This window comes from Vulpes lagopus, chromosome 8 (assembly GCF_018345385.1).
Source record: "Vulpes lagopus strain Blue_001 chromosome 8, ASM1834538v1, whole genome shotgun sequence".
In the NCBI taxonomy this organism is placed as follows: Eukaryota; Metazoa; Chordata; class Mammalia; order Carnivora; family Canidae; genus Vulpes; species Vulpes lagopus.
Window position 1 is genome coordinate 7,859,199 of NC_054831.1, and position 26,730 is coordinate 7,885,928.

Sequence of the window (26,730 nt, forward strand, 5' to 3'; positions counted from 1 at the left end):
TCCTTCTTCACAACCTGGTAAGAATGGCATTTCTGAAGAAATCTCTAACCACCGCTGAGAAGGGTCCTGAAAAACAGCCTCCCACTTGGATTCTGCTCGTCTTTGCCATGGAGAACCCAGGGTGACGCTGGGAGCATTTGGTTTGCACATGGCAGAGCAGAAGGATTGAGGGGCTTAGCAGAGATCACAGAGCAAGCTGGCGGCACTGGGATCAGGACCTCCCGCACCTCTGGGGAGGGCTCTCGACTGCCACGTGCAGTGAAGGCTGCCATGCGCAGTGACAGTCGTGAGCATGGGAATCTGTTTCTAGATCCAGGTGGGAGCCGGGGTCTCTAGAACAGGGGGAGATTTCTCAGGCTCCTTTCAAAAATACTCTCTCCCCCAAGAGGTTTTCTGAGACTCTCCCGGGAGAAAAATCAAGGAACTCACTTGGACAATTCTGTAGGAAAATCTCAAACCAGGATGAAGCATTATTACCTTAAAACCCAAACCTTCCCAGAGAAGGGAAAGTGGTGGCTCCTTTTCCAGGGAAATGTGAGCTCCTCATGCATTTAAAGCCTGAGAGGAGGGGCGCCTGGGTGGCTCAGCCAGTTAAGCAACTGGCTCTTGATTTGTCTTGATTTCAGCTCGAGTCATGATCTCAGGGTCCTGAGATCAAGCCCTGTATTAGGCTCCATGCTTGGCCAAGCATGGAGCCTGCTTAAGATTCTTTCCCTCTGGCTCTGCCCCACCCCCACTCTCACACTCTGTCAAATGAATGAATGAATGAATGAATGAATGAATGAATGAATGCCTAAGAGGAAAGCGTTCACACACCTGAACCAAGAGCCACTCCAGCCAGAACTTTCCCCAGCTGCAGCATGTTCTCAATTGCTGTGTTGGGGCCAGGCCTTGCACTGCGACTGTTCACTGGCTCTCAGCGGCTTTCGCCAGGTCGTGCCATCTCTTGCCACTGAAGCACTTTAAGAGTGTTACCTCAAAAGCATCAGCCAGATACCTACCAGTCCACTTGGCTCCTGGCAAGATCTCAGTCTTCCCACTTGCTAGAGAGAGAGAAGATGGCCTAGCTCCCAGGGTGAAAACAGCATGGCTGCTTGTCCCTGCTCCTCGGCTGTTCACAGGGCCACAGCACTCTGAGTTGCAAAGTCCTTGGCCAGGATGTGGTTTTGAGACCCCCCAAAGTATTTCTCACCTTGGTAGTAATCAGTCTTGGGCCATATGTGATCTGTTGGAGGTTCACCTCAATTGAGATTTTTCAGGATGATAAAATGTATTCCAGAATGTTTTTCAGAAGTCACCACTACTATAAAGGCTGATTTTGGATTCAAGGACATTCCTGATAGAAAGTAAAATGTGTTCTGAATACCTGCAGAAACATAAAAAGGGAAATTAGAAATTAACGATTTATGTTTAAAAGTGAGCCTACATGAAATGAAGCAGCCCTCAAAGCAGGGAGGGCCAAACATCCTGACGGAGAACCCCAGCTTCTGGTTACTCAGAGCCCTCAGCTTCATGGAAGGCTGTGGCCTAGCAGCAGTGGGGGTTCTCCATGCTTGCTTTCTGCAGCCCCAGACTCTCTTCTTCTCGGGGCCTCCAGTAGGAGTCAGGTGCACAAGGATCTACTCCTAGCCGTGCCTGACACTGGTTCTAAGCAAGTCCTTTTTTCCATTCCCACCTTGTTCCCATTATCTGGGCTAAAATGAGAGGGGAATCACTGGACCTGGACAATCACATAAGCACCCACCTCCCTGTGTGTGCTGTGAGCTGGTGGTGGCAGGGCAGTCTGGTCATGCCCCCACTCGGTGTGGCCCTCTGCCTCTATCTGGCTATACTTCATCAAGAAATGACCGTTCAATTGCTCTGAATCAAATGGAATCGGGCCCAACATTCCACTGAGCCCCCATCCCAGGATGCTGACACCTGCTCTGTGCCAGAGGAGAAGAAAAAAATTGAACACACTTCAAGCAGTTATGGCAGGCACCCCCCTGCAGATGGAGAGGATGGAAAAGAGCCTCATTCTACAGATGGAGGCACTGGGACCCAGAATGGGAGGCTGATTTGCCAACACAGTGGCCCCTGGCCAGGAATAGAGCCCCCTTGGCCCTGGCTCCTAGGGCTCCATGCCACCCACCCTCCCTCTCACTGAATGCCTGGGGCCCTGGCTGTACCCGACTCCAAATCTCAAGAGACCAGGGCAGACCAGAGCAGTCAGGGGGTACATTCTGGAGCAAGCAGGGCTCGGCAAGAGCCTGAAGTCAGGGTAAGATGTGAGGGCGAGAGCAGGAGTGAGAGTCTTGGCAGCTCCAGTGTGAAACCAAGCCAGGCTGAGCGCATGAAGGAGAAAATGCGGCAGGAGGGTCACTGGGAAGGGGGCTCTTCTGAAACCTGGCTTGCCCCAGCTGAACAGAGACGTTCCAAGTGTGCCCTTCCACTCTGTTGCACGGCTGAAACCCCACAGACCTGTCCCATCATGAGCACAGCAAGTGACCATAGTCACAACCCCAGCATATTGTAGGTGCAAGAGTAGAGCGGCCACAGGAAACCAGTGGCAGCTCCTGCTTTCCTGAACAAACTCTGGGCCAGACATGGTGCTGAGTTCTAGGCATATTAACTTGTTCAATCCCGTGAGGCTTGTTGCCATCCCCACCTCCTGAAAGGGGAAACTGAGGCACAGAGCAGGCAGGTGTGTGGCCCAAAGTAAGTGTCAGAGCTGGGATTTGGAACTGGGTACCCAGCTCCAGAGCTCCACTTGCAGGAACAAGTCACTGGTCCTAAGTGACCCCACCGCCATCAGCCTCTGCCCACCCCACCTCCTTAAACATTAGGGATAGGATCTTGGGGTCCCTTCTGTCGATCCGTAAGTTTATTTTCACTGACTGAGATCCTTGTCCCCCCAGCCGGCACCTCTCAGACTCTAGGAATTGCAGAGGAGTCTTCCCCAGATTGGTGATTTCTGGTCGTGGGGCAAGATTTTTTCCAGAGCGACCTGGAGACCTGAGGGGAAGGACATTTTGCAACTGTTTGCCACCAGGGGCCCACCAGAAAATCAGCCTACCAGAAACTAAGTGTTCCTAGGATGTTCCACTGAGCTTTTTCATGGCATCAGTAGATAACTGGTAACATCTGTCTTGAACATTTCTCCAGGCTGCTGTTCACCATGGCCTGACTGAGCCCTGGAGGTAAATACTGCACAATGTTCCCTTTATAGTGATGCACAGGACAAATTTCTCTCTGGCCTCCGCACCAGCAGGACAGTGTGGCCTGATGATTAGGACTGTAAACTCCAGGTCTCCCCTTCCTGTCCCCCTGGGGGTGGATAAGAGCCCATTGGATCAGGGCTCGCCCCCCCACCTGTGCCGTTTAGTGCAGGTCAGCAATTCTCGGTTTTTTCACCTGTAAAATGGGAACCAGTAACAACCTCCTAAGATTTCTCTTGAATAGTGTGCTTCATTTTGTCATTATTTTATTTTGTTTTATTTATTTGACATACAGAGACAGCACAAGCAGGGGGAGCAGGCCTCTCGCTGAGCAGGGAGCGGGACAACAGGCTCGATCCCAGGACCCTGGGATCATGACCTGAGCTGAAGGCAGATGCTTAAGTGACTGAGCCACCCAGGCGCTCCTCATTTTGTTGTGGGGACTCTCCTTGTCTTGTACTGAATCACATTTTCCTCTCTGGGCTGCAGGAAGCTCAGCACCCACCTTGAGGTCACTTCAGAGTTCCAGGACATCCCGCGAGGCTGATGGACATAACCCCAGCCCTGGCTTCCTCATATTTTCCCTTAGCCGTACTTCTTCAGCGATTCTATTTCTGTTGGCCTTTAGGTACGTCAATTAACTTTAGAACTGAGGCTGAAAATAATTAATTAAAGTGATAATTTATTCAACAGCTGGAGCCCTTTGATACCTAAAGCACTTTCTCACAGGTTGTGCCCTGTGGGCCTCACCCCCATCCAGGTAGGTGCCCCATTTTACAGAAAAAGAAATGGAGGCTGTCAAAGGGCGCTGATGGGGTAGAGACAGGCTGTCAGGCTCTGGCCCAGCGGCCCAGCCCGCTTCCCTTCGCCAGCTCTGGCCCCTTCCCAGCACTTCCCAGCATCCCTGCCCCAATGTGGCTGGTGGTTCTGCGCCTCCCTGACACCTCACTTCCACCCCACCTTCCGTTTCCTGTCTCCATCTCTTGTCTTTTGGGGGACTTTCCATGAGACGGTAAAGTTCAGCAAATTATTTAAAGATGAATGAAAACCAGCCCCTCCACGACCCCCTTTATGGCATTTACACCAAGTCATTGAGATTGGGCTCTCTCCTCAAGTGACGGGAATGTGTCCCCCAAGGGCTGCTCCGCTTCTCAGCCTTAAGGAAGTGTGGCCCAATACGCCCAGAAACGAGCTGCAGGAGCTCAACGCAGCCTCCCTGCCCGTCTCCTGGGACCGTCAACCTGGACGTTCCATGGTTGGGCCTGGGCCGGTCCTTCAGAGAACCCAAAGGCAGGCAGGGAATAGCCACTACCCAGCCCAGCACCCCCTCGCTCCCTGAACGGGCTCCCTGGGGAAAGCCCGAGACCCCGAGGGGCTGACAAATCCCCTATAAAATGCGAGAGGACCCTCTTACCACCCCACCTGCCCTCTGGGGCTTAGAGCCTCTCTGAGTCCAGCGGAGGACCTGAAGCTCCCGACGCGCCAGCAGGGGCTGGGAGCTGAGTTGGGGTCAAGGTGGAGAGAGCTGACTCACTCTGCAGAGTGTAGGGGCATGGGAGCTCTTCCAGGACACCGGGCCGCAGTCATTCTGCTCACATCTCAATGACAGAGCAACCCTCGACTTAGAACATATTGATAACTTGTATTGTTCTTACTTGATGGTGATTCCCCTTCCCAGTGTACAAAGCTCACGATTGTCGCCTTTCCAGAAACTGTGGCAGTGTGGGTAGTGGTATTAGTCTCAGGTGTCCCAGCTGTGCCCTGAAGGTACTGATCCCTGCTCCCTTGTCCCCACCTGGGGGGCGGGGGCGGCCACCCCGTGTGTAAGCCATCCAGGAGACAGGACTGCCTGCTGCGTCCTCGCCGCTGGAGGTCAGGGGCCGGGCCTGGCAGAGGGCTCAGCAGGAAAGGCTGGGAAACAGCCAAGCGTTGCAGCCTGAAACCCCGGAAACAGGGTCAGGAAGCCCCAGCCCTGCTGGCTCACGTGTGGGCTCTGGGGAGCTGAGGGAGCCTGTGTTCAGTCAGAAGCACAGAGGGAGCGGCAGCTGGCCTGGGGACCTCGGCGCCGGGCACATGCGGGCACATGGTGGGCACGCAGCGGCCACGCCCGGCCTTGGGCCCGCTTCACTCTTCGCTGGAACAGGCCCCTTTCCAGACTCTGGGTGTGCACGTGTGTTGTAAATATGACCATGACCACATATCCCACATCCATGTCAGGCGACATGTCTCATGAATGCGGGCCACGCGTGTGTGTTCATGAGTGTGCAGACGCCGGCGTGCGCCTGGGATGACAGCAGTCACCGAAGCCTCCTTCCCACCGAGGGGCCGAGGCACCAGGGCACCCAGCCAGTCCCTGCAGGTGCATGGGCGCTTGCTTTATTCTCATTTGTATTTTTCTTTTTTAAAAAAAGATTTTATTTATTTATTCATGAGAGACAGAGAGAGAGAGAGAAGCAGAGACACAGGCAGAGGGAGAAGCCGGCTCCATGCAGGGAGCCCGATATGGGACTGGATCCCAGATCCCGGGATCACGCCCAGAGCCACTCAGGCGTCCCTTTCTTTTTCTTTTTCTTTCTTTTTTTTTTTTTTTTTTTTTTTGAGATTTTGTTTATTCACAAGAGACACAGAGAGGCAGCGACACAGGCAGAGGGAGAAGCAGGCGCCCTGCAGGGAACCTGATGCAGGACTCGATCCCGGGACCCCAGGATCACACCCTGAGCTGAAGGTAGGCGCTCAACCACTGAGCCACCCAGGCGTCCCTCATTTGTATTTTTCTGTATGTTTCTAACCTTCCCAAGTGGAAGCAGCCACACGCACGAACCTACACACACACAGAGGCTCCCTGCCCTACTCACCACCCAGTAGGGGAGTCAGGCACAGTCAGAAAGGCTCGAGGGCCAGAGCCAGAGGACCCGGAGGAGAGAGAGAGCCGATGAGCTCTGCCTAAGCAGTTATGGACGGCTTCCCGGAGGAAGCGTCCTCGGAGCTGGGATTTCAAAGATGATGAGCAGTGCTGCTCCAGATGGATCCGGACTTTCCGGGCTGATGGCTCCCCTGGCCCCATCTATTTCGTGGGGCAGAGCCGCAGAGCCCACCCTCTGTGGCTCCTTGCTGCGCTGTCCCCATCGCCCATCCTCACCTCCCTGCACCTTTGAGACAACATATGTCCTCCCCATGTCTCAGTGTTCTGACCAAACCAAATAAGCAAATCAAACAAACAGCTAATAATGCAGCTTATCTGTGGGATAACGGAACTTCAGTTCCAATGGAGGCGTTTCATTTGGACTAGCCTTTTTCTGGAAGCTTCTGAGTCACCTAAGCCTAAACACAGAAGGGGAGGGGCACCAGCCTGGCCCAGTAGAGCATGCTTCTCTTAATCTTGGGGTCGTGAGTTCAAGCCCCCCGTTGGGCATAGAGCCTACTTATAAATTAGTAAATAAAATAAATTGGGACGCCTGTGTGGCTCAGCGGTTGAACATCGGCCTTTGGCTCAGGGAGCAATCCCGGAGTCTTCATCGGGCTCCCTGCATGGAGCCTGCTTCTCTCTCTCCCTATGTCTCTCTCTCTCTCTCTCTCTCTCTCTCTCTCTCATGAATAATAAAATAAAACAAAAATAAAATAAAATAAAATAAAACCAGAAAACGATTATGGAAATAACCCAGGCCCACATCCCACCCTGGGAGCCAGGATCCCTCCCAAGTCCCCTTTGGGGATCACCTTGTGTCAGCCTGAACACCTGCGTGCACAGATGAGCACACAATCCTGCACGGACACCCACGCACCCAGCCTGACTTAGGAGTGCCCACGTCCCCATCAGCCATCAGACCCCAGGTAACCTCCCTACCTCCTGCCAAGTTCCTACCCTATGCCTCCCTCCCCTGCCTGGAACTAGGGACACAGTGGGCTAGGGACCACCCGGCTCCATAGGCTGGGGAGACAGTGAGCTCTGCTTCCTCCTTCCTGTGTGGTCTTAGAGAGATCAACTGACGTCTCTGAGCCTCTAAGCTTCTTTTTGTAAAGGTAGGGACAGAATGAGGAAAAAGATACAGTTTGTAAACTGTGAACTGCTCTGCAGATGCTGTTTATTATGATGAGACCATGTGAGAGTAATTACAGAGCAACCATCAAGGATTATAGAACAATAAGGGGCAAATGGCACACATATGTGCCAGGGAGGCCCCCCAGGAAGAGCACTTTGAGCAGAGTCCTCTCGTGGCTGCCATTTGGGTGGTATCTCTATGCCCTGTTTTCCTTGCACAAGATAAAATGCCTCTAATGCTCAAAGCCAGCCTGGGGAGGGGGGTCAGCCCAACGTGAGACCATGAATGAGGACCTGTTGGTTCAGAGACTTGATCACACAGCTCAGAGACAATAGGCCAGGACTGGAATTCGTGTCTTCTGGCCACGAAACATAGGTGCTTTCCATTCTGTAAGGGCAATAGGACAGTTTTCACGCCAGAGATCTGAGAAGATGTGAGTCACATGAGTTGATGAAGAGAAGTCACTATTTGCTATGGGGAAGGGCATTCATTCATTCATTCATTCATCAACACCTGTTTCTGAACATCCATCACCTGTTGAGTAAATGAAGCTAAGGGGTGGAGTGGCATTGAAGGGATGTATGTGGGCTCCTGAGGGCTTTTGTGGCGGAGATCAAGGTGGTGCCTTCCTCATCCAAGTTAGTCCTAAAGCTAAGACCCAGCCGGAGGCTGGCAGGGCTCAGCCCCAGGCAGTTACTGGGAACTTCTTATGCATGGACAGAGCCTGTTTTTCATCAAGACCGGTTAAGTGAATCCCAGGGCTTCAGTTGAGGGGGGCAGGAAGGCAAAGGGAGAGAGGGAAGGAGGATGAGGGGGGCCTCCCCTGGGTCACTCAAGGGGCCCAGGGGATGAAGGGAACGGGAGACAGAGCCTGGCAGGGCAGCCAGGTTGGCGGAAGCAGGGCTGGGCCCAGGTCCAGGGCCACCAGCCCTGCATGAGGGAGGGGTGGGCGGATGGAGGCAAGCTGGACCCGAGGGAGCAGGGAACAGCCTGATTAATAGGATGATACGGGCAGATGGACGGGCAGCCAGGGCTGCTCTGAACACCAGCCTCCCGCTCCCCGGCTGCCAGCCAGGCCAGTGGTCTGGGGGCAGGGACACCGCTGGCCTCTGGTGGGGGTGAGGCTGTGGTGAATGAATCACTGGCCAGTGCCAGGAGCCTGCAGGCCTCAGCACTCGCTCCCGGAGGACTAGCTAATTCACTTGGAGTGAGGCCGGGCCGCTAATGATAAGAGCAGCCTGCCTGGGCCCTGCTCAGCCCCATGCACGCTGACCACTAAACAAGGAGCTGGGCTGCAGGGGACAGGAGGACCCACCCCTGGCACAGGCTTGGCCGGGGCTCCCCACCTGCCTTCAGGAGAGGCACCAATGCCCCTGAGGCTGGGGAGCCCCCCCCCCCGGACCAGATGAAGAGGAGGCGCAGACTCCCCCTCCTGAGCTCCAAAGAACCTGATTATGGTGGGACAAGTAAGAATCAGGTTGGAGGGGAGTGGACAGGGCGGGCCAGCCTAGCCCTCCTGTCCTGGGAGAAGGCGGAAGAGGAACCTCGTTCAGCCAAGGCACAAAGCCAGGTTGTGAGCTCGGCCCCACCAGGAATAGACATTCAAGTCCCCGAGAAACAAACCACTTGGAAAACAAGGCCTGGCACCCTGCCAGGCCGTCCCTGACGCATGCTGTTTGCTGATGGCGTAGGTGTGGCATTCCCAGGCTGACCCCTATGGTGTTCATGCCCCAGGGTTTAGTGAGCACATACTGCAGGGCTCTCTGCTGGAGTCCAGATGCTGTCTCAAAGGCTCAGCCAGGAAAGGGCTCAGCACACAGGAATCGAGACAGGGATAACACCCAACTTCCACGCACCGAGTGCCCAGCCCCACACTGGGACTCTGCATGTGCTACCTTGCTGTCCTTGCATATACCTGCAAGGCAGTGACCGTTAGCCATGCCCATTTTATGGAGGATGCCCATTTTATGGATGAGAAAACTGAGGCTCAGAAGACTGGCTTGATGGCCCAAGGCCTTTAACCTGTAGGCAGCAGAGGCAGGTCTTCAGTGACTCCCAGGTGTAACCTCTGCCTTGTAGCTCCAGGACGCTGGGTTCCAGGGTTGGGGGATGGGAAGACTTCAGGCTTCTGTCCTTACAGAATCAGACGCCTCACCAGTGGCCCAATGGGGCCAGAAGAGCTGGGCACTTGTGAAAGGGAGGATTAAAGGGTTTGCCCTTGGGGTCTGCTAGGACCCCATTTCAGTATTCTGAGTCCCCCTCCCAGGAGACAACATGTCAACAGACTCTTGGACAGACAGTGGGGAGAAAGGAAGGGATGCAGGCCTGTGAGGTCCCTGGGGGCTGTATGGTCCCGCCGGCCTGGCCCTGAACACGCCCTGAACACCCGGCTGGCTCTCCCCTCCTTGTGGTGGCTGCCATCCCTGCGCTGTGCCCCAAGGCCCCCCAGCTCATCTCTAGGGCCGAGATGAGCGAGACCAAGCAGGGCCTCAAGGACTCTGTGGCCAAGCGGTCGCCAGGCACAGTGGCCTCCTCCAGGGCTGGGGAACAAAGGGGACCCGGCTTGGGAGGGAGGGAGGGTGGTGACCACATGCTCCCCCTCCCGCAGCAGCTGGGCCTGGAGGGAAGGGGCCTCGGGCGCCCTCTGCTGGCCTGGTAGCTCCAGGAGGAAGAGGGTGGCAGTTGCCTCGGGTGGGCAGCTCCTCCTCCTGAGCTTGAGGCCTGGCTGAGTGTGCTACCTGCGTGTGCGAGTGTCCGTGCAGGCCTCTGAGTGTGTCTCTGGGTGCCTGTGTGCAGCATGCCTGCGTGTGAGCGTGTGTCTGCGCGTGCATATCTGTGTCTGTGGGAGCACCTATTAAGGTGTGTGTTGGTGTGTGTGCACATCTGTGTTGTGTGTGTGTGTGTGTGTTCGAGTCTGTGCCTGTCTGAATGTGCTCTTGTCTGTGTGCGTATGAGTGTGTGTGTAAATGCACAGTCCACCTGTGCCCCGGGTGTGTGGAGTGTGAATGGATCTGGGCTTTGGCCTGCAACAGTTGCAAGGCCTGCAGCTGTTCAGCTGAAAACACCCTGGTCAGGTGGTCCCCGGAGTGGACAGCTCACGTGGGCACCGGCGGGAGGCTGAGAGGGGCAGAGCTGGCCACTGGCCACTCTAATGTTCACTCTGTGCCTATGAGGAGAGAGAGAGGAGGAGGAGGAGCCCCTTCCATCCCTAAGGAACTCTGCATGTGAGCAGTTAGAAATGAGATGAGAAATAAGATGACAACCACACTCATAGGTTTAGGCCTATGAGGGTCTAACTCGGCCTGGAGCAATCCCAGAATGCTCCATAGAGGGAGCAAGCCCGAGCAGAGGCTTCAGGGCACAGAGAGGGAAGTGAGGGCACACCAGACAAGCAAAAGGTTCACTGGGAGCCCAGTGGTGAAAAGCTGGGCCAGAGAGGGCACCAGGCACAGGTGCCCCGATTATGCCTGGTGTGGGGGGTGTCACTGGAGCAGTCTGGCCAGGGCAGAGATACTGCGGGGCCAGAGGGTGGATGGGGAGCCCTCTGCCTCCTGCCAACAGTCGGGAAGGAAGGTCCATGGTTTTTCCTTTTGGGAGGTGTGCAGGCACTGAGTCGGTTCTGCTTGCCGCAAGGAACTACCTCAGGATGAGGATGCCCAGGGCACCCACACTGACCACAGATGCTCAGATGCTGGGCCCTGGAGCCCAGTGGAGGCCTGGGTGCTGCACAGATCATCCCACTCCCCCTCCAAGGCCCAGTGAGGTCCATGCTGCGCCAGCTGCAGTGGCCTCGGGGCGCCTCTTTTGCCATCAATGCCTCCTCTGTGGCCTGGGCCTGAGAGGGTAGGCTGGGTAAGGCCTTGGGCCCCAGCCAGCCTGGTGCCCTCTCAGGGTGGCACCAGGCCGGCCTCCTCGGCACTGGCCTCAGGGTCTTCAGTGGACACTCTCCATCCTTAGGGCCTGGTGTTCCTGAAGCCCCCGGCCGAGGCTGGTCCTACCCTGGTGAAATCAAGCCGAGGGAAAAGTTCCCGGGACACATACTCATTTGGGCTCAACAAAATGGGCACATGGAGGGCACCTGGGTGGCTCAGTGGTTGGTCTGCCTCCAGCTCAGGGTTATGATCCCGGGGTCCTGGGATCAAGTCCCACATTGGGCTCTCCCTCTGCCTGTGTCTCTGCCTCTCTCTCTGTCTCTCATGAATAAATGAATGAAATTTAAAAAAAAAATAGGCACATGGGCACAGACGCCTGCCTATGGGAGAAGTGCAGCTTTACTGTTCTGAACTCTCGTGGCCTTTTTAAGTCAAGCCCCATTTACCAGCTACAACCCTGCGGGTGCTGGCTTCTTAGCTCCACGCTGCCTTTTCCTATGGGGTACCCAGGCCTTGTATGAGAGCCGTGGTTGGTCTCTGCAGGCCACTGCTGCAACAGCCCTCGTTCCTGCCTACCCACACACCCGCTCCAGCTGAGCTTGGGCTCGGAGACATGTCCTGTGCTCCTGGTCTGCAGCTACGCAGCCATTATCATGCGGGGGGCAGGATTCTCCAGAGCCGCCAAACTTCTCACTGTATACACCACCGCTCCCCATACACTCACCAAGAAGGGAGGTGAGCAACCATGCACCCCTCTGACCACGTGGAGGCCACGCTGTGACTCAGGAGCCTGGGCCCCCTTTCAAACCACTCTTTCCCTACTAGTGACAAGAGTACACTTTCAGGAGAGTTCTGCATGCATCGCATCACCTAGCCCTCCCAACAGACCCACAGGGAGGTCTCGTGTTGCTTCCAAATTACAGCTGGGGAAGCTGAGGCCCAGAGAGGCCCAAGGTTCAGACTGGAGCCCAGACCTATCTGACCCCAGGCCCACACCTACAGCAGGCCACTGCCACCCTGCATCCAAACACACCTCGCCACCTCTCACTGGTTTGTGGCCATGGGCTCTCTGCCGCCCTGTCCATCTTGTTCCTTGCTCATCATCTTCTGTGGCTCCTACAGATTCCAGATAAAGCTCCTGTCACATTGGCATTCAAGGCACCTCTGTCACCCGGCCCCACGGCTCCTCCTCCTTGTGAACCTGTGCTCCCGTGTCTATCATTCTAGTCTCCAAGCCGTTGCCCAGCTCTCCGGCCTCCGTGCCTGCCCTCTCTTCCTGCCCATTCTGGCCTTGAGAGAGGGAGAGGTGAACCACTGAGAAGGAAAGTGAAGGGACAGTCCTCCCCACCACCATGCTGTGGCCCGGTCTCCTCCCTGCCGCCCCCTGCAAAGCTCAGCCCCAGGCTCCCGAGGCATGGGCCCACAGAAGCCCCAGGCCCAAGACGTGCAGCTTGCCACGGTCCCGCCTCTGTCCTTGGAGCCTGGTGGAAGGCTGACCCTCTTCTGGAGCAGGTGTTGGCAGGGAGCTGGCGCATCGAGGGAAAAGAGGCAGCAGGCGGAGGGGAGCGCACCGCACGAGAGCTGCATCCCCTCCTGGCACTGCCTCTCCCTGCCCCTGGGAGCGGTTGCTAGGCTGGCACGCAGCAGCAGCAGGAGCACACACTCCTGTGCGGGCACAGCCTGTCAGCTGCACCCACAGCCCACAGGCAGGAGTGGCCGCGGGCACGGGTGACACTGCGCAGGGAAGATGCCGACGGGCCAGCCAGACCCTGGGCGGCACGGGGGAGTGGGCCTAGACAGAACAGGGCCCTAGGGCCACAGTGGAGGAAACTTCCACAGCTGTCTAGGTGGGGGTGACCAAATGGTGGTGGGGGTTCCCACTCCCGATACCCAGGGTCCTGGCTGCTCATCCTTGTTTATCTGCATCTGCCACCTTCCTGGCATTACGGGGGGCCAAGGGGCTGATGGGCCCATCTGCAGCCCGGGTCTGCTGCTCTGTCCCTGTAGGCGTAGGCCCCAGGGCCAGAGGACTCTTCCAGGCCTCAGGTCTGGGAGCCTCCTCTCTTCTCCAGAATTCCAGGTACTCAGAGCTTCTCCGGGGGCCTTCATTTCAACCAGGCATTCAAGAGGCTGGGAGTCTGGGTCCGCTCCAAGTCCTCGGACGCCCTTGGGCTCCATTAGGCTCTGGCCTTTCCTGTAGGCTTCCCTGAGGCTGCTCTCAGGATGTGTGTGGCCTGAGGGGGGAGGATTTGAGCCTTGGGCTGAAGCGGCCAGATCACCAAGCCTGGGTCCCTCCTGCCCTCCCCTCTGCAGTCCTAGGAGCAGATGTACAGCTGGGTGTGAGTGGTGAAGGCCCAGAGTGGGGGGTGTGGAGGGAGGGGCACAGTGATTCTGGGCAGACTCTTCAGCTGGCAGAGGCTCCTGCCAAGACATTTCCCTGCCCCGCCCCCCTCCCCTCCACTCATTATCAACTTGGGGTTTGTGTGCAAACAGCAGCTGGTCTCTTTTGTCGGCCTCCCCTCCCCCCTGCCCCTTCCCTCCTCCCCAATGCCTCCCAAATGGCTTTTTCATCTCAGGCCCTGCCTTTCCTTCCAGGTAATTTAGATCCTTAGGCTCTGGGGAGCACCTGAGAGGGGAGGCAGCCCCTGGCCAGTCTTGGCTCTGGGTCCTAAGTTCTCCTCTAGGCCTTCAAAGACACAATATTAAACTCATCTGGGACATGACATGAGAGCCAGAGAGGATGAGTAACAGAGCAAAGTCAGACTGGGCAGGTGCAGAGCCAAGCCCTAGACTCAGGTATGCCTGTTTGCAGAGCCTGTTTGTAGAGTCTGTTTGCAGAGCCTGTTTGCTGATCCAGTTCACACACACATACCCAAGCCTTAGCTATTCTTCTGATCATCCTATGGCCTGGCACTGCTTCTATTAGGGGTCCCTGGGAATATGGTTCCACTCCCAACCTTCTAAGCTGTGTCAAGGACTCCAACTGAAGTAATTCTGTGTGCCTGAGGCTAAGATGGGAAGGCAGAAAGGGCCAGGTGGCAGGGCCCTGTCAGTTAGAATCAGGAGTTGGGATTAGATGCTGAGGACAATGGGAAAAGGAACTTTGCAAACAGCAAACCCTGTAGACTGTGGAGGCAGAGAGCAAGGAGACTGATCAGGACAGGAAAAAGTAGAAGAGTATGGGCCAAGGCGCTGGTCCTAGGGCAGCGGGGCAGCCAATCTGGAAGCACAGACTCGGTGACAGTCTGTGGGCAAGAGGGTTGAGGATGACACCCAAGTCTCTGGCCTGGGCAATACAGAGGAGTAGGTGCGGCAGGATTAGAATCTTGTGTTTGAGACAAATTGGCTTTGAGATGCTTGAGGGATATCCAGGTGGAAGTTTCTGGAAAGATCCAGGAGACTGGTTATAGCAGGGCCGGTGGAGGTCTGGGGTGGATGAGCTCGCAGAAGATATGGAATAAGGGGAGAAGGGAATTGAGGATGGAGTCCTGAACAGAAGGCTGAGGTCAGGTCAAGGGAGGGCATTGTGGCAGGCACGGGGTGGGGGGGTGAGGGGGGGTGAGGGGGTGGGGAGGTGGTAGGTAATTACTGGATTTGCGAACTTGTAAGTGGCAAGGGCTCCCACAGGGCAAGTCCATGGTATGGCAGGGGCCGTGGCCTGCTGAGTGGGTGTAGTGGCTCCTTACCAGGCGGTCACTCTGTTCTTCAAAGATTTTAGCTATTTTAATCCTTGTAACAGGCCTAAAAGGACAAGCCTCAATCTCAAATGGAACCAAGATTAGGCCTGAAGGTGGCGGAGGGGGACTCTGGACGTACTTGGGACGGTGGCTTGCTGCCGCCCCCTGAGTGGACACGACACGCAGGGAGCACCGCACTCTGCCAGGCGGTCGGGTTACTGAGTCTGGGTCCCTCGGATCCTGCCTGCTGCACTCGCCACACACCCAGACCAGGGGCCCACGTGCTGGGTGAGTGGGCGACACCAGAGGCACCTGCGCCTCCCAAGACCCCCAAGACAAGTCTGGAAAGAGGCCGCGCGGCTCATCAGAGGGAAGCAGCCTGCGCAAAAGCGGGAAAGCGCGAGGGTGAGGAGGCTCTGGCCCAGCGAGAGAGGAGCAGCCCGGGCGCCGGTGCTCCCCGTGGCCCCTGCCCGTGGCCAAAGGTCAGCCTCTCGCCAGAGCTCCCGGGGCGGCCGCCCGCAGGCCTGCGCCGCTGCCCCGGGCCGGCCCTGCACACGCGCGCGCACCGGGCACCCGGGCGGAAGTCGCGGGCTGCAGCCGGGCGCGGGGCGGCGGGGCCCGGGCGGGGGCCGGGAGCGGGAACAAAGGACGCGGCGGGGCGGGGGCGGCGCGGCCGGGCCGGGATTGGCGGCCGGGGGCGCGGGGAGGCGCCCGCCGCGCGGGGATTGGCCGCGGCCTCCGCGGGGCCCCGCGCCCGCCCCGCCCCTCGCGGCAGAACCCGGAGCCCGGCCCGCCGCCCCGGAGCCGCCCGCGCCCCGCCCGCCGCGCAGATGGCCCGAGCCGGGTTCCCGCCCGCCCCCCCCCCCCCGAGCGGCTGCGCACCTAGCGGCCCCCAGCCCCGCCCCGCCCGGCTGCGCGCGGGTCCCCAGGGCCCGGGGCGGGGGGGGAGCCTCCCTGCGCCCCGCGGGGCGGGGGTCCGGGCACGGGAGGGCCGGGTCGCCCGCGTGGAAGCGGGGTCGGCTGGACCGGCTGGACCGGGAGTGGGTCCGAGAACAGGAGGCGCCCGAGGGGACCGCCCGGGGGGCTGGGGGGCCCGAGGCCCGGCTCCTGGGGAGTCGCAGGGGCTGAGGGCGGCGCCGACCTGCCAGAGGGCCCCGGCTGGGCTTGGGGTAGCAGAGGCAGCGCTCGGAGAGCCCCGCGGCCGCCCGCTCCGTGCCGGGGGAGTCCTGCCGCGGGGCCTGCCCAACCCCGTCCCGCTCTCAACTGCCTGGGAGGTGAGGGAGAGGGGAGGGGCGGGGGACGCGGGCCACCAATCACAGCCTCAGCCCCACTTTGAATCTGGGCTGGCGGCTCACCTGGCTGCCTCTTTGTCCCCACTTGCCTGCCTAGACACGTCCCACTCCACCCCCACCCTTTGGGAAGCTCTCCCCCACCTACCTAGTTCTCTCCTGGTTTTCCTGGCTGGGACTGACGCTGGACCTTGGTCTTCCCCGGGAGCTCTGGTGACTCCCAAACATGCCTCTCTCTCTCTGCCCCATCCTGGGCCCTGCATTGAGACCTAAACTGCGGGATGTAGGGCCCCCCATCTCCCCATGATAGCCACCAAGAGCCAGTGGTGCTGGGAGCCAAGCAGGCAGGAGCCGAAAATATGCAGCTAAGGTCCCGGCAGAGGGCTGGTCCAGGCGCCAGCTCTGTGACCCAGGGCAAGCCCCTTACCTCCGAGGTGGCTCCTGCAGTTGTGAAGCTAAGGTAATAAGGATGTACTCCCAGGTTGTTGTGAGGATTAGATGAGATCCTGTAGGAGACTGAAGCATCGAAGTGTGTGTGGGAGAGCAGGGGATGTTTCCCGCCTGTCCCATGCTGGGGGACAGGCAGCCAGAGAGGGTGAGTGAGACTCCCTGGTCCTGCCCTGTGGGCAAGGGTCAGGGTGTCAAGTTGGATGACAGAGAACAGCACAGTGCCATCCCCATGGAGCCCAGAGCCCCCAGACCCCGAACGGAAGGGAGCCAGAGTTTAGGGTTCCTGGCCTCACACATCCCCCAGGCTCTCCAGGGAAGGTGGGGCAGGGGAATCTGGGGGTGGCTCTTTTATATGTTCTGGTTTGAGGATATGGAGCCAGGGGCCTACAGGTTTCTCCCTTCGGAAGCCCCACAAGCTCCTACCCTCTCCCAAATCTGCTTCTCCATTCACTGCTTTCTGCCCTGCCCCCGCCCCACCCCCCAGCTCTAGCATGAAACTGGTCCCTCCAGGCTGCTTCCTTAATGTTTCTCAAATCTGTCTTATCTGTCTTCTTTCTATTCCTCCACTGCCATCTTAGTCACAGCTGAGACCATGATGATGACCTCTACCTGACCAGTGTCACCCTGCCACCAGGCTGCCCTGCCCACCACCCCCACCAGCACCCCGCAGCCTCCCCTACAGCCAGCATGAAAAACTAACTGTTGTTCCTTTCCTACTAAAATTCTCTAGTGGCTCCCCGCTGCCCCCGGAGCTCCCTGACTGGGCCTACCAGCGGGCCTAATAACTGGGTAAGCCCACACTCTCGAAGCAGCCTGCGGATGATCGAATCCTGAGGCCATTCCTTGTGTTGTTTTGTTCTGAATTAAGTAGGCTCCACACTGGGACTTGAACTCACAACCCTGAGATCAAGACCTGAGCTGAGATCAAGAGTCATGCTCAACTGACAGTTACCCAGCTGCCCCTGAGGCCATTCCTTGTTAACTGTGCCTTGGTTTCCCCATCTGTAAAATGGGGATGTGTTCCCACAACTGGCGGTAACAAGTGGGCAGGGTTCCTAGTGCTTGGCACATAATCATACTGACCCATCTAATCCTTACAGCAGCTCTGTGTATGAAGTGATTATCATACCTGCCATACTGCACCCACAATACCCCCAGTGAAAGTAGAATAATGGGATAACCGAGTTCATACAGTTATGGATTAGAGGAGCTAATGCATATCAAAATCCAGAAGAGCTTGGAGCCCAGTACATTCTAGCTCTTATTTTTTGACTCTGCCTCTCCTGCCAAACCTTCGCCCTCTAACCTCCAGTCCCACTGAAGCAAAGGTAAGTGCCTCTTCCCTTGCGCTAACCACCTTTCCCCTCCCCTGCCCCCTCTCTGGGTCCTCTCACCTGGCAGAGAACCGGAGCTTATCACATAGTTAGGAATCCGTGGAGGAGGGTTGGGGAGGAGCCTGGGCTGAAGGGATTAGTCAGTGCTCATGCGCCCCCTTGTGGCTATCCTGGGCCTTCCAGGCCTTGGCCCAACCTTTAAAATGGGAGGGCGGAAGACCATCTCAAGGCCTGGGAAGGTAGGCGAGGCAGCCTGAGGCCGGACTCTGTCACCCACGTTACTCCCAGGGTTTAGGCCCTGGGGGCGGCAGGGATTTGCAGCCCCCTGGCCAGCTCGACCTTTCTTTCCTCTTCTCTCCGAGAGTTCTATTTGTGTGTATTTGTCAGTGTGAGCTGGACTGTGCACCCCAGAGGCCAAGAGTTCAACTGTGTCTCCACATGGCAGCAACAGTTTCTGTTTTTCAGGACATGTCTGGTGGGGGAGGTGGGGGGGGGTAACAGTTAAGCTCACCTTCATGTTCATGTCCCTTGCTTGTCTGTGGCTACCACCCGACCCCATCTGGGCTGAGAACACTGAGCCTCTCAGCCTGCCAGTGAGCCAACGGTGAGCTGCAGCCTGTCACTGGAACTTTCTGGATCTTAGTGAACTCCATGGTGTCCAGGTCTCTGTGTTCTGGAAAGACAAATCCCCAAACTCTGTGTCTTCTTGCACACATCGACAGCTATTGGGCCGCTCTGGGCCTGTGTGTGCACCTCAAAGGGGAGCTGGTTTGCTTCTCCCCGTGCTTCTGTGGTCCTACTTGCTTCTGTGTGGTCCTGAGTCGTAGGTCCACATTCACGAGCGTCTCGGGGGTATGACACCTGTGTCTCCCCTAGTTATTTTGCCAGATTATCTACCTGTGCACAGGCAGGCTTGCATAAGAGCGAGGAATTGGAGTCAGACACGGCTGAGTTCAGATTCAGCTGTGACCTAGCTGTGTAATTGTAGACAAGGGATTTAACCTCACTGGGCCCCAGATTCCTCCTCTGCTCAGCGGTGATAATAATGCCTATTTCCTAGGTTGTCGTGAGAAGTAAATGAAATGAATGGAAAGCCGGGGTGTGGTGGTGACGGGCACACAGGAGGCAGGTGATAAATGGTGGTGATTACTGGTGCTGGAATGTTTTTGGCTTCCAGCAGGGCCTCTGTGCTCTGCTTCTGTCCTCACGTCTCTGCGTCCTGTGAGCCACGCCACAAGGCAGATACCCCTCTACCAGTGTTCAGAACGGCTGCAAGCAATTGCCACAGGCTGGCCAAGAAGCCCTTACGGCACCCAGACCGCACGCACCGCTTGTTTCATTCACACAGGAACACGCATGCAGGTGACCTCGTTTTCCTGCCCTCGAATTGGAACGCCTGGGCTGACCAGGCAGATGTATTTATGGGGCTAAAGGGGCAAAATGTCTGAAGCCAGTCCTTGCAGACTCCCCGGCCTTGGCACATGTGGCCACCTGGGGGAGCCCTCTGTCACTCTGGGAAAAGAGGGAGTGGAGGGGGATGTGTGGAAAGGGGAGGGGTGCTGGCAGCTTTGGGGACCAGGGGAAGGCTGGGACGGTGGAGGGGGGTGTCCCAGGCCCTGCGAAGCATCTCTTCCAGGAGCCAGGCCAGGAGTTAACCCATCTGCTGCCCCCCTCCTACCCCTATGCCGCAAGGGGGTTCTGAGCAGAGATGTCCAGGGCTGGGGGCGCAGGGAGCAGTGGCAGCAGCGGTGAGAACCTGGAATTCTGGGCCCTCAAATGACTGAGCCCCTCCAAACGTTCCCACCCTGCCCTCAGGAAGAGTAATGCCCGGGCGTGTGTGCATTTGGCTTCTCAAAATCGCCAGGATCCCCAAATCGGCCAAACTGCCTGAAGCCCTGAGAAGCAGGACAGGAAGGGCCGGAGAGGTGAACACTGATGAGAGCAGAGAAGGGAGGACAGTGACCCCGACGTGGCGCTGCAGAGACCAGCCTGAGTCTCAGGATGGCTGTGGGCTAGGGAATGAGGGAGGGAGGAGGAAGTGGGGCCGGGCGTGGGCCTCCCTCTCAAGAGGCTGGCTCTGGGCCCCTGGGGGGCTCAGTGGTTGAGCGGTTGCCTTCCGCTCAGGGTGGGATCCCGGGGTCCTGGGATCGGTCCCAGCGTCGGGCTCCCTGCATGGAGCCTGCTTCTCCCTCTGCCTGTGTCTCTGCCTCTCCCTGCCTGTCTCTCATGAATAAATAAATAAAATCTTAAAATAAAAAAGAGGGTGGCTGTGAGGAAAGGGAGCCCAGAGGGCAGTGGGCTCAGGGCACTCCAGCTGACGTGTAGGGACTTGGTAGCTTCAGGGTTGAGGGGAAGGATCCAACACTGTGAATACATGTGGAGTCCGGTGCCCAGAACCGCAGGTGGGGGCGGGTGGGACCGCCTCTGCTTCCTCATTGGGGACCAGAATGTGAGCTGTTAGCAGGTGACAGAGGCAGGAAGTAGGATGCCCTGCTGGAGGGGCTCTCTCTTCTTTGGGACTTGGATGGTGGGGGAGGGAGCCGAGAGGAGGGAGGAGGAGCAGGAAGGGAGTGGGGCTTTCCAGCTGGCTCAGGGCTGGGGTGGCAGGATCCGATGATGTGAGAGCCCTGGGGGGACAGTGCCCAGAGACGGTCTCCCAGGTCTGAAGCCCCTCTCCGATGCCTCTTTCCTGAGGCTCCCATCCAGCTCTTCAGGGGTACTCCAAGGACCCTCAAAAACCGAGACTCATTGATTTTGGTGAAAAACAAGAGTTTCAGTAAAATAGGGACCCTCTGTCCTTGTCCAGGGCCGGGAGGGGGTTTGAAATTGCCTGGTTGGTGGTCTAGGTGTGAGGTCTTTTTGGTGCCCCCTAGCAGGGAGGCAGGCAGGCAGGCAGAGAGAGGGACCTGGGGGACGGACCCTCCCATCTTCCCTTGGGGACTGACCCTCTTTTCCGGGGGCCTCGTGTCCCCCTCCCCACTGTAATCCCACCTCTTCCTCTATCTACTCAGCCCCACACACCCCAGGATCCCTGGAGCCGGCTTCTGGAGGACTGAGCCTGGGGGGTGGCCCTGGAGGCCCGTGCTGGGAAGCTCCTCCCAGTGGCCCATTCTGCTCCCTGAAGCCTGCAACCTGGGGGAACAGATGGCCCCCCCTTCCCTGACTGCTCCTTAGTAAACCCTGGGGGCCCCCTCGGCTCCTCCCCAGTGTCCCCCTCCTACTTTGGGAAGCAGTGAGCTGAAAAGACAACATCTGGGTCTCCCTAGGGCCCCAGTGGCCCAGCTGCCTGCCTGGCCAGCAGCCTCAAGAAACAGCCACCCCTCCCCCCAGTGCTGGTGTCACCCTGATAAGCATCATTTGAGTACCTGCCACCCTTTGCTGCAGGGTCCCAAGCTCAACACCCCAAGCTTTACATCCTAAGGTGCTTCCTGCAAGAAAGGCTTCAGGGGCCTGACCCACAAAGACCCCTGCCTGGCCAAAGCCACAGCTGTCCCTATTATAATGGGTGCCAGTCAGCTTCTCAGTCGTATCAGCCACCAGACCCACTGGGCCAACTTAGCCCTGGACTGAAAGACATTTCCCCCCTGAGCCTGGGTAGATGCCACCAATAGTCTATGGGACAAGTGATGGCAGAGGGGCAGAGTGCTGTGCCTTTGTCAGGGGCCCAGGGCCCAGGCCCCAGGGCCCAGGGCTCAGGCAGAGGAAGGCTGGCTTCCAGCCAGGGCCCTGTCCCCAGCAAGTGAATGTCACTGTGCCCCCCAGGTGCCCGGCCTGCTCCTCTCTGTGGGGACACCCAGGGGCCAGGCCACAGGCACTCTTGGGAGCATCTGGGTCTCACTGGGCCTTGTCTGAAGAGAAGGAACAAACACTGACTGATTTACATATTGAGTTCTCCTTTGCATTTCACGCCCAAGCTCTGGCCTTGACCTCCTCCCCGCTGTTCCTTCCCACCTAGGAAAGGCTCCTGTGGTCTACTCTCTGAGAATCAGAGCAATCACCTGTGGGCCCCCAAAGCTGGGATCTGAGGACCAAGGGCCAATGGGCACAGTGAGCTGCCCGAGGTCATCCAGCCAGCTAGGTTCAGAGTGGGACCTCACCCCTGCCCCCTGGAAACCCAGCCCGGGCTCTTTCCCTACACATGCAGCCTGCCTCAGACCCATAGACAGACCACAAGGGGGTTCAGGAGGCTGTCTCAGGCTCTCCAAGGCTTGGGGCAGGACGCGAGACTCTGAGCCTGAGCATGTGGGTGGGGATAGAGAGAAGGTGTGTGCCACAGCTGGGTGGAGGGCAGGGAATGTGAGGGTGAGGGTGGGGTCTGGGTGTGGGTCCTGCTCTCCTTGGCACAGCTGGGCCACCCCGGTGAGCTCTGGGGTATGGGGGCCAAGCTGGTATCCTCCTGGAGCGAGACAGAGCCAGTGCCCCGAAGCCCTCGGCCAGGACAGAGCTGAGAGCCTGCAGCACTCCGTGACCAGGAAAGTCACCATCACACGGGGCTTTCCTGCACTTTCCTTCTCAGACTTGGGGGAATTATCCTTTCTATGGTCTTGCACTGATCCTGTTGATTTCTGGGGTTTCCTCTCTGTCACAATGATCCTGCGGTGGTGGGGTACAGCAGGATCCCCCATGGCCTGCCCCTCCTCCACTGGCCTGGCCCTGCCTGAGCTCCCACCACTGCACCACTGGCTCTGACCATCTGGAATGAGGCCTGCAGGTCATCTTGGAGGGTGGGCACTCCGTGTCCCTCCAGAGGAGGAAAACCTCTCTGGGCAGCAGCCCTTGGTCCTTCCCTAGGGGGATCTTGGTGGACTTCACCTCCTACCTGCATTTGGTCTGGAAGTTGAGGCCAGGCCTGATTCCAGCTAGATTCCCGGCACACCCGAGTCAGCCTCAGGGCCCCAGCCTCCTCTCACCACCCATCATCAGATCCATGAACTGATGGCAAGAGGTGTGAGTTTGCTCTGGCCCCAAACTGCAGAGGGGAAGTGGGGGGTGACAGGTGTCCAAAGTGTGTCCAAGGTGTCCAAAGTGACACTGCCTGGGATGGCTCCCTGCCTCCCAAGCCATCCAGGAGTCAGCCAACCAACACACGGTAACCCACACTATTCACAGCTACTCTGCACCCATGCAGCTTTGTGGGAGGGCAAAGCTGACCCACAGAATCCAGGAGCCCTAGGGCCTTATGGGGCTCCAACAACCATGGTCAGGGACCTGCCAATTACTAGTCTTAGCTTGGGGACTTGGTGAGAGCTCCAAAGCCAGGTTTTGCTTGCTGAGCAAAGGGCGTATTCCAGCATCTTCTTTGCCCACGATCAGGGTCTCGACCCCATAAGCAGGTATAGCCCAGGAGGACTCAGGCTACCCGTTGCCCAGCCCAGCCTCCTAAGATGCCAGCTGGCACCAAAGGTCCATCCCAGGACAGGACATTATTGTCTTATGTAGCAAAGAGTCCTCCCCTTTGCTAAAATTGTGAAAGTTAAAGTTCCAGCTGTGGGGGCACCTGGGTGGTGCAGTAGGTTAAGTGCCAGACTCTTGGTTTCAGCACAGGTCGTGATCTCAGAGTCCTGGGATCGAGCCCTGTGTCGGGCTCCATGCTCAGCGTGGAGTCAGCTTGAGATTCTTTCCCTCTCCCTCTGCCCCTCCTGCCCATGCTCACACACACTCTATTAAAATAAATTAAACTGGGGATCCCTAGGTGGCTCAGCAGTTTGGCGCCTGCCTTTGGCCCAGGGCGCGATCCTGGAGTCCTGGGATCGAGTCCCACATCGGGCTCCCAGCATGGAGCCTGCTTCTCCCTCCTCCTGTGTCTCTGCCTCTCTCTCTGTCTATGTTTATCATAAATAAATTAATTAATCTTTAAAAAATAAATTAATCTTTAAAAAAAAGTGCCAGTTGTGCTACACAAAGAACCAACTTCTGAGAGAGATGCAGCCCCAGGGTCAGTCCACACCAGGGTAGTTGCACAGAACACACTATTGCTTAGAAGAAACATGGTGACTACAGAGCCAGGTGGGAAGGATGAAGACTGTTCTGGAAACAGTGTCATATATGGAATGGTGGGAGAAGTTGGTGTGGCTTAGCCCAGAATAGATGATACTCTGGCAAACCTTCAGTGTTATTTCATCATTCATTCCGACAACATAGTCACTGAACACCACTGCGCTCCTGGAGCCTGGGACCCTGCCTTCACAGAACACGTGAACAGACGAGGACCATGAGATGGACATGAAAGAAGACAGATTTCAAGGGTGCCTGGGTGGCTCGTGGGTTAAGCATCTGCCTTCAGCTCAGGTCATGATCTCAGGGTCCTGGGATCGAGCTTCGCATCCAGCTCCCTGCTCAGCGGGAAGTGTGCTTCTCCCTCTCCCTCTGCCCTCCCCTCAGCCTACTTGTGCTCTCCCTCAGTGTCAAATCAATAAATAAAATCTTAAAGAAGAAGAATTTCAAATCTATGTAAGACAGAACACATTGAAGAAGTGCCTTCCCTGTCCCTGGAAGTAATCCAGAAATGCAGTCAGGGAGATGTCTGCTTTAGGTAGTTGAGGTGACAGAGACGACCACCAAGAGCCCTTCATACTCAAAGATTTGGCCATTTTACTAGCATATGGGTTACAGCGTCTCCTGCTTTTAAGTGTCTCCTGCTTTTCCCCATCTCCCTTCTCCAGATTCCTTGAGGTCTCTCCACCTGGCAAGGATGGCCATTGTCCTCTTACTCACAGGATTCTTTTTTTTAATATTTTATTTTATTTTTCAAAGATTTTATTTAGGGATCCCCGGGTGGCGCAGCGGTTTGGCGCCTGCCTTTGGCCCAGGGCGCGATCCTGGAGACCCGGGATCGAATCCCACGTCGGGCTCCCGGTGCATGGAGCCTGCTTCTCCCTCTGCCTGTGTCTCTGCCTCTCTCTCACTGTGTGCCTATCATAAATAAATACAAAATTTAAAAAAAAAAAAAAAAGATTTTATTTATTCATGAGAGACACAGAGACAGAGAGAGAGGCAGAGAGACACAGGCAGAGGGAGGAGCAGGCTCCTTGTGGGCAGCCTGATGCAGAACTTGATCCCAGGACTCTGGGATCACGCCCTGAGCCGAAGGCAGATGCTCAACTGCTGAGCCACCCAGGTGTCCCTTAAGATTTTAAGTAATCTCTACACCCAATGTGGGACTCAAACTCATAACCCTGAGATCAAGAGTTGCATGCTCCACTGACCAAGCCAGCCAGGTGTCCCTCCCTGACAGGATTCTTTACTTCAGGTTCTGGAACCTTATATCCTATAGAAGAGTGGTTCTCTAACTGGGGGACTGTCCCACTGAACAAGGATGGGTGAGTGGGCTGGGGCTGAGTGGGACTCTGAGGCTGGAAATTATTTTTTTAAAGATTTTATTTATGAGAGAGAGTGAGTGAGATAGCCCAAGCGGGGGGCGGGGGGGGGGGAGCAGACTCCCTTCCACTCCCCCCAGAAAACCCAGTTAAGGTGGGCTTGATCTCAGGACTCTGAGATCATGACCTGAGCCAAAGGCAGACAACTGACTGAGCCACCCAGGCGCCCCTAGAAATGATTTTCTGGTGTTGGGTAGAAAGGGCAGGGAGGGCCAGGGAAGGCAGCTTGGGCATGAGTACCCCGTGACTCAGGGACAGACCCCAGGGAGCCAAGAATCTTGGGGCTGCAGGAGGAGGGATGGGAGTCACGGGGAAGCCGGGAGGGCAGGGAGGGCCGAGAGCCAAGCAGTTTCTTCTCCTTCAGCCCGGTAAGGGGGGTGGGGTGGGGTGCTGCATGCAAAGGCCTCCCAGACCAGGATTATCTCTCAGATGCAGCCTCGAATTATACTCTCTGAAATTAGACCAATTAGAGATTCACTAGGGTGGCAAACTTCTTGCTAAAAGCCCCACTTAATAAATATCCCATAGGGAACCTGCCCTATCAGCTATGAAAGTTTGCTCAAAGGCTGTAATTGTAATTGGCAAGGAGACCGGCCTGAGGCCCCAGGACAGTTTGGGGGGTCGGAACAGACACCTGCGAAGCTGGGGCGGGGGCGGGGGTGGGGGTGTCGGAGCCGGGGCGCACTCCTCAGGCTCGGGACGCCCTGGCCGCGGGAAGGCAGCCGCGGGCTCCAAGTTTTGAGGCCGAGCTCTCTCGGGAGGGCTGCAGCCTGCAGCCTGCACCCTGGAGCCTGGAGCCTGGAGCCTGGACTGCAGCCTGGAGCCTGGAGCCTGGAGCCTGCAGCCTGGAGCCTGCAGCCTGGAGCCTGGAGCCTGCAGCCTGGAGCCTGGAGCCTGAGCCTGCAGCCTGAGCCGACCCTGGAGCCTGGAGCCTGCAGCCTGGAGCCTGCAGCCTGGAGCCTGGAGCCTGCAGCCTGAGCCTGGAGCCTGCAGCCTGCAGCCTGCAGCCTGGAGCCTGCAGCCTGCAGCCTGGAGCCTGGAGCCTGGAGCCTGCAGCCTGCACCCTGGAGCCTGGAGCCTGGAGCCTGCAGCCTGCAGCCTGCAGCCTGCAGCCTGCAGCCTGCACCCTGGAGCCTGGAGCCTGCAGCCTGGAGCCTGCAGCCTGGAGCCTGCAGCCTGCAGCCTGCAGCCTGCAGCCTGCAGCCTGCACCCTGGAGCCTGGAGCCTGCAGCCTGCAGCCTGCAGCCTGCAGCCTGCACCCTGGAGCCTGGAGCCTGCAGCCTGCACCCTGGAGCCTGGAGCCTGCAGCCTGCAGCCTGCAGCCTGCACCCTGGAGCCTGGAGCCTGCAGCCTGCACCCTGGAGCCTGGAGCCTGCAGCCTGCACCCTGGAGCCTGGAGCCTGCAGCCTGCACCCTGGAGCCTGGAGCCTGCAGCCTGCAGCCTGCACCCTGGAGCCTGGAGCCTGCAGCCTGCAGCCTGCAGCCTGCACCCTGG

The 26,730-nt window shown here is 57.6% G+C and overlaps 1 long non-coding RNA gene across 1 annotated transcript; it reads left to right on the forward strand.

Moving 5' to 3' along the window:
- The first annotated feature begins 15,736 nt into the window (after positions 1–15,736).
- On the forward strand, positions 15,737–20,053 carry LOC121496678. The gene is made up of 3 exons (XR_005989306.1): positions 15,737–16,535; positions 17,626–19,221; positions 19,675–20,053. It is a non-coding gene; the product is annotated as an uncharacterized LOC121496678 (long non-coding RNA).
- The last annotated feature ends 6,677 nt before the right edge of the window (positions 20,054–26,730 follow it).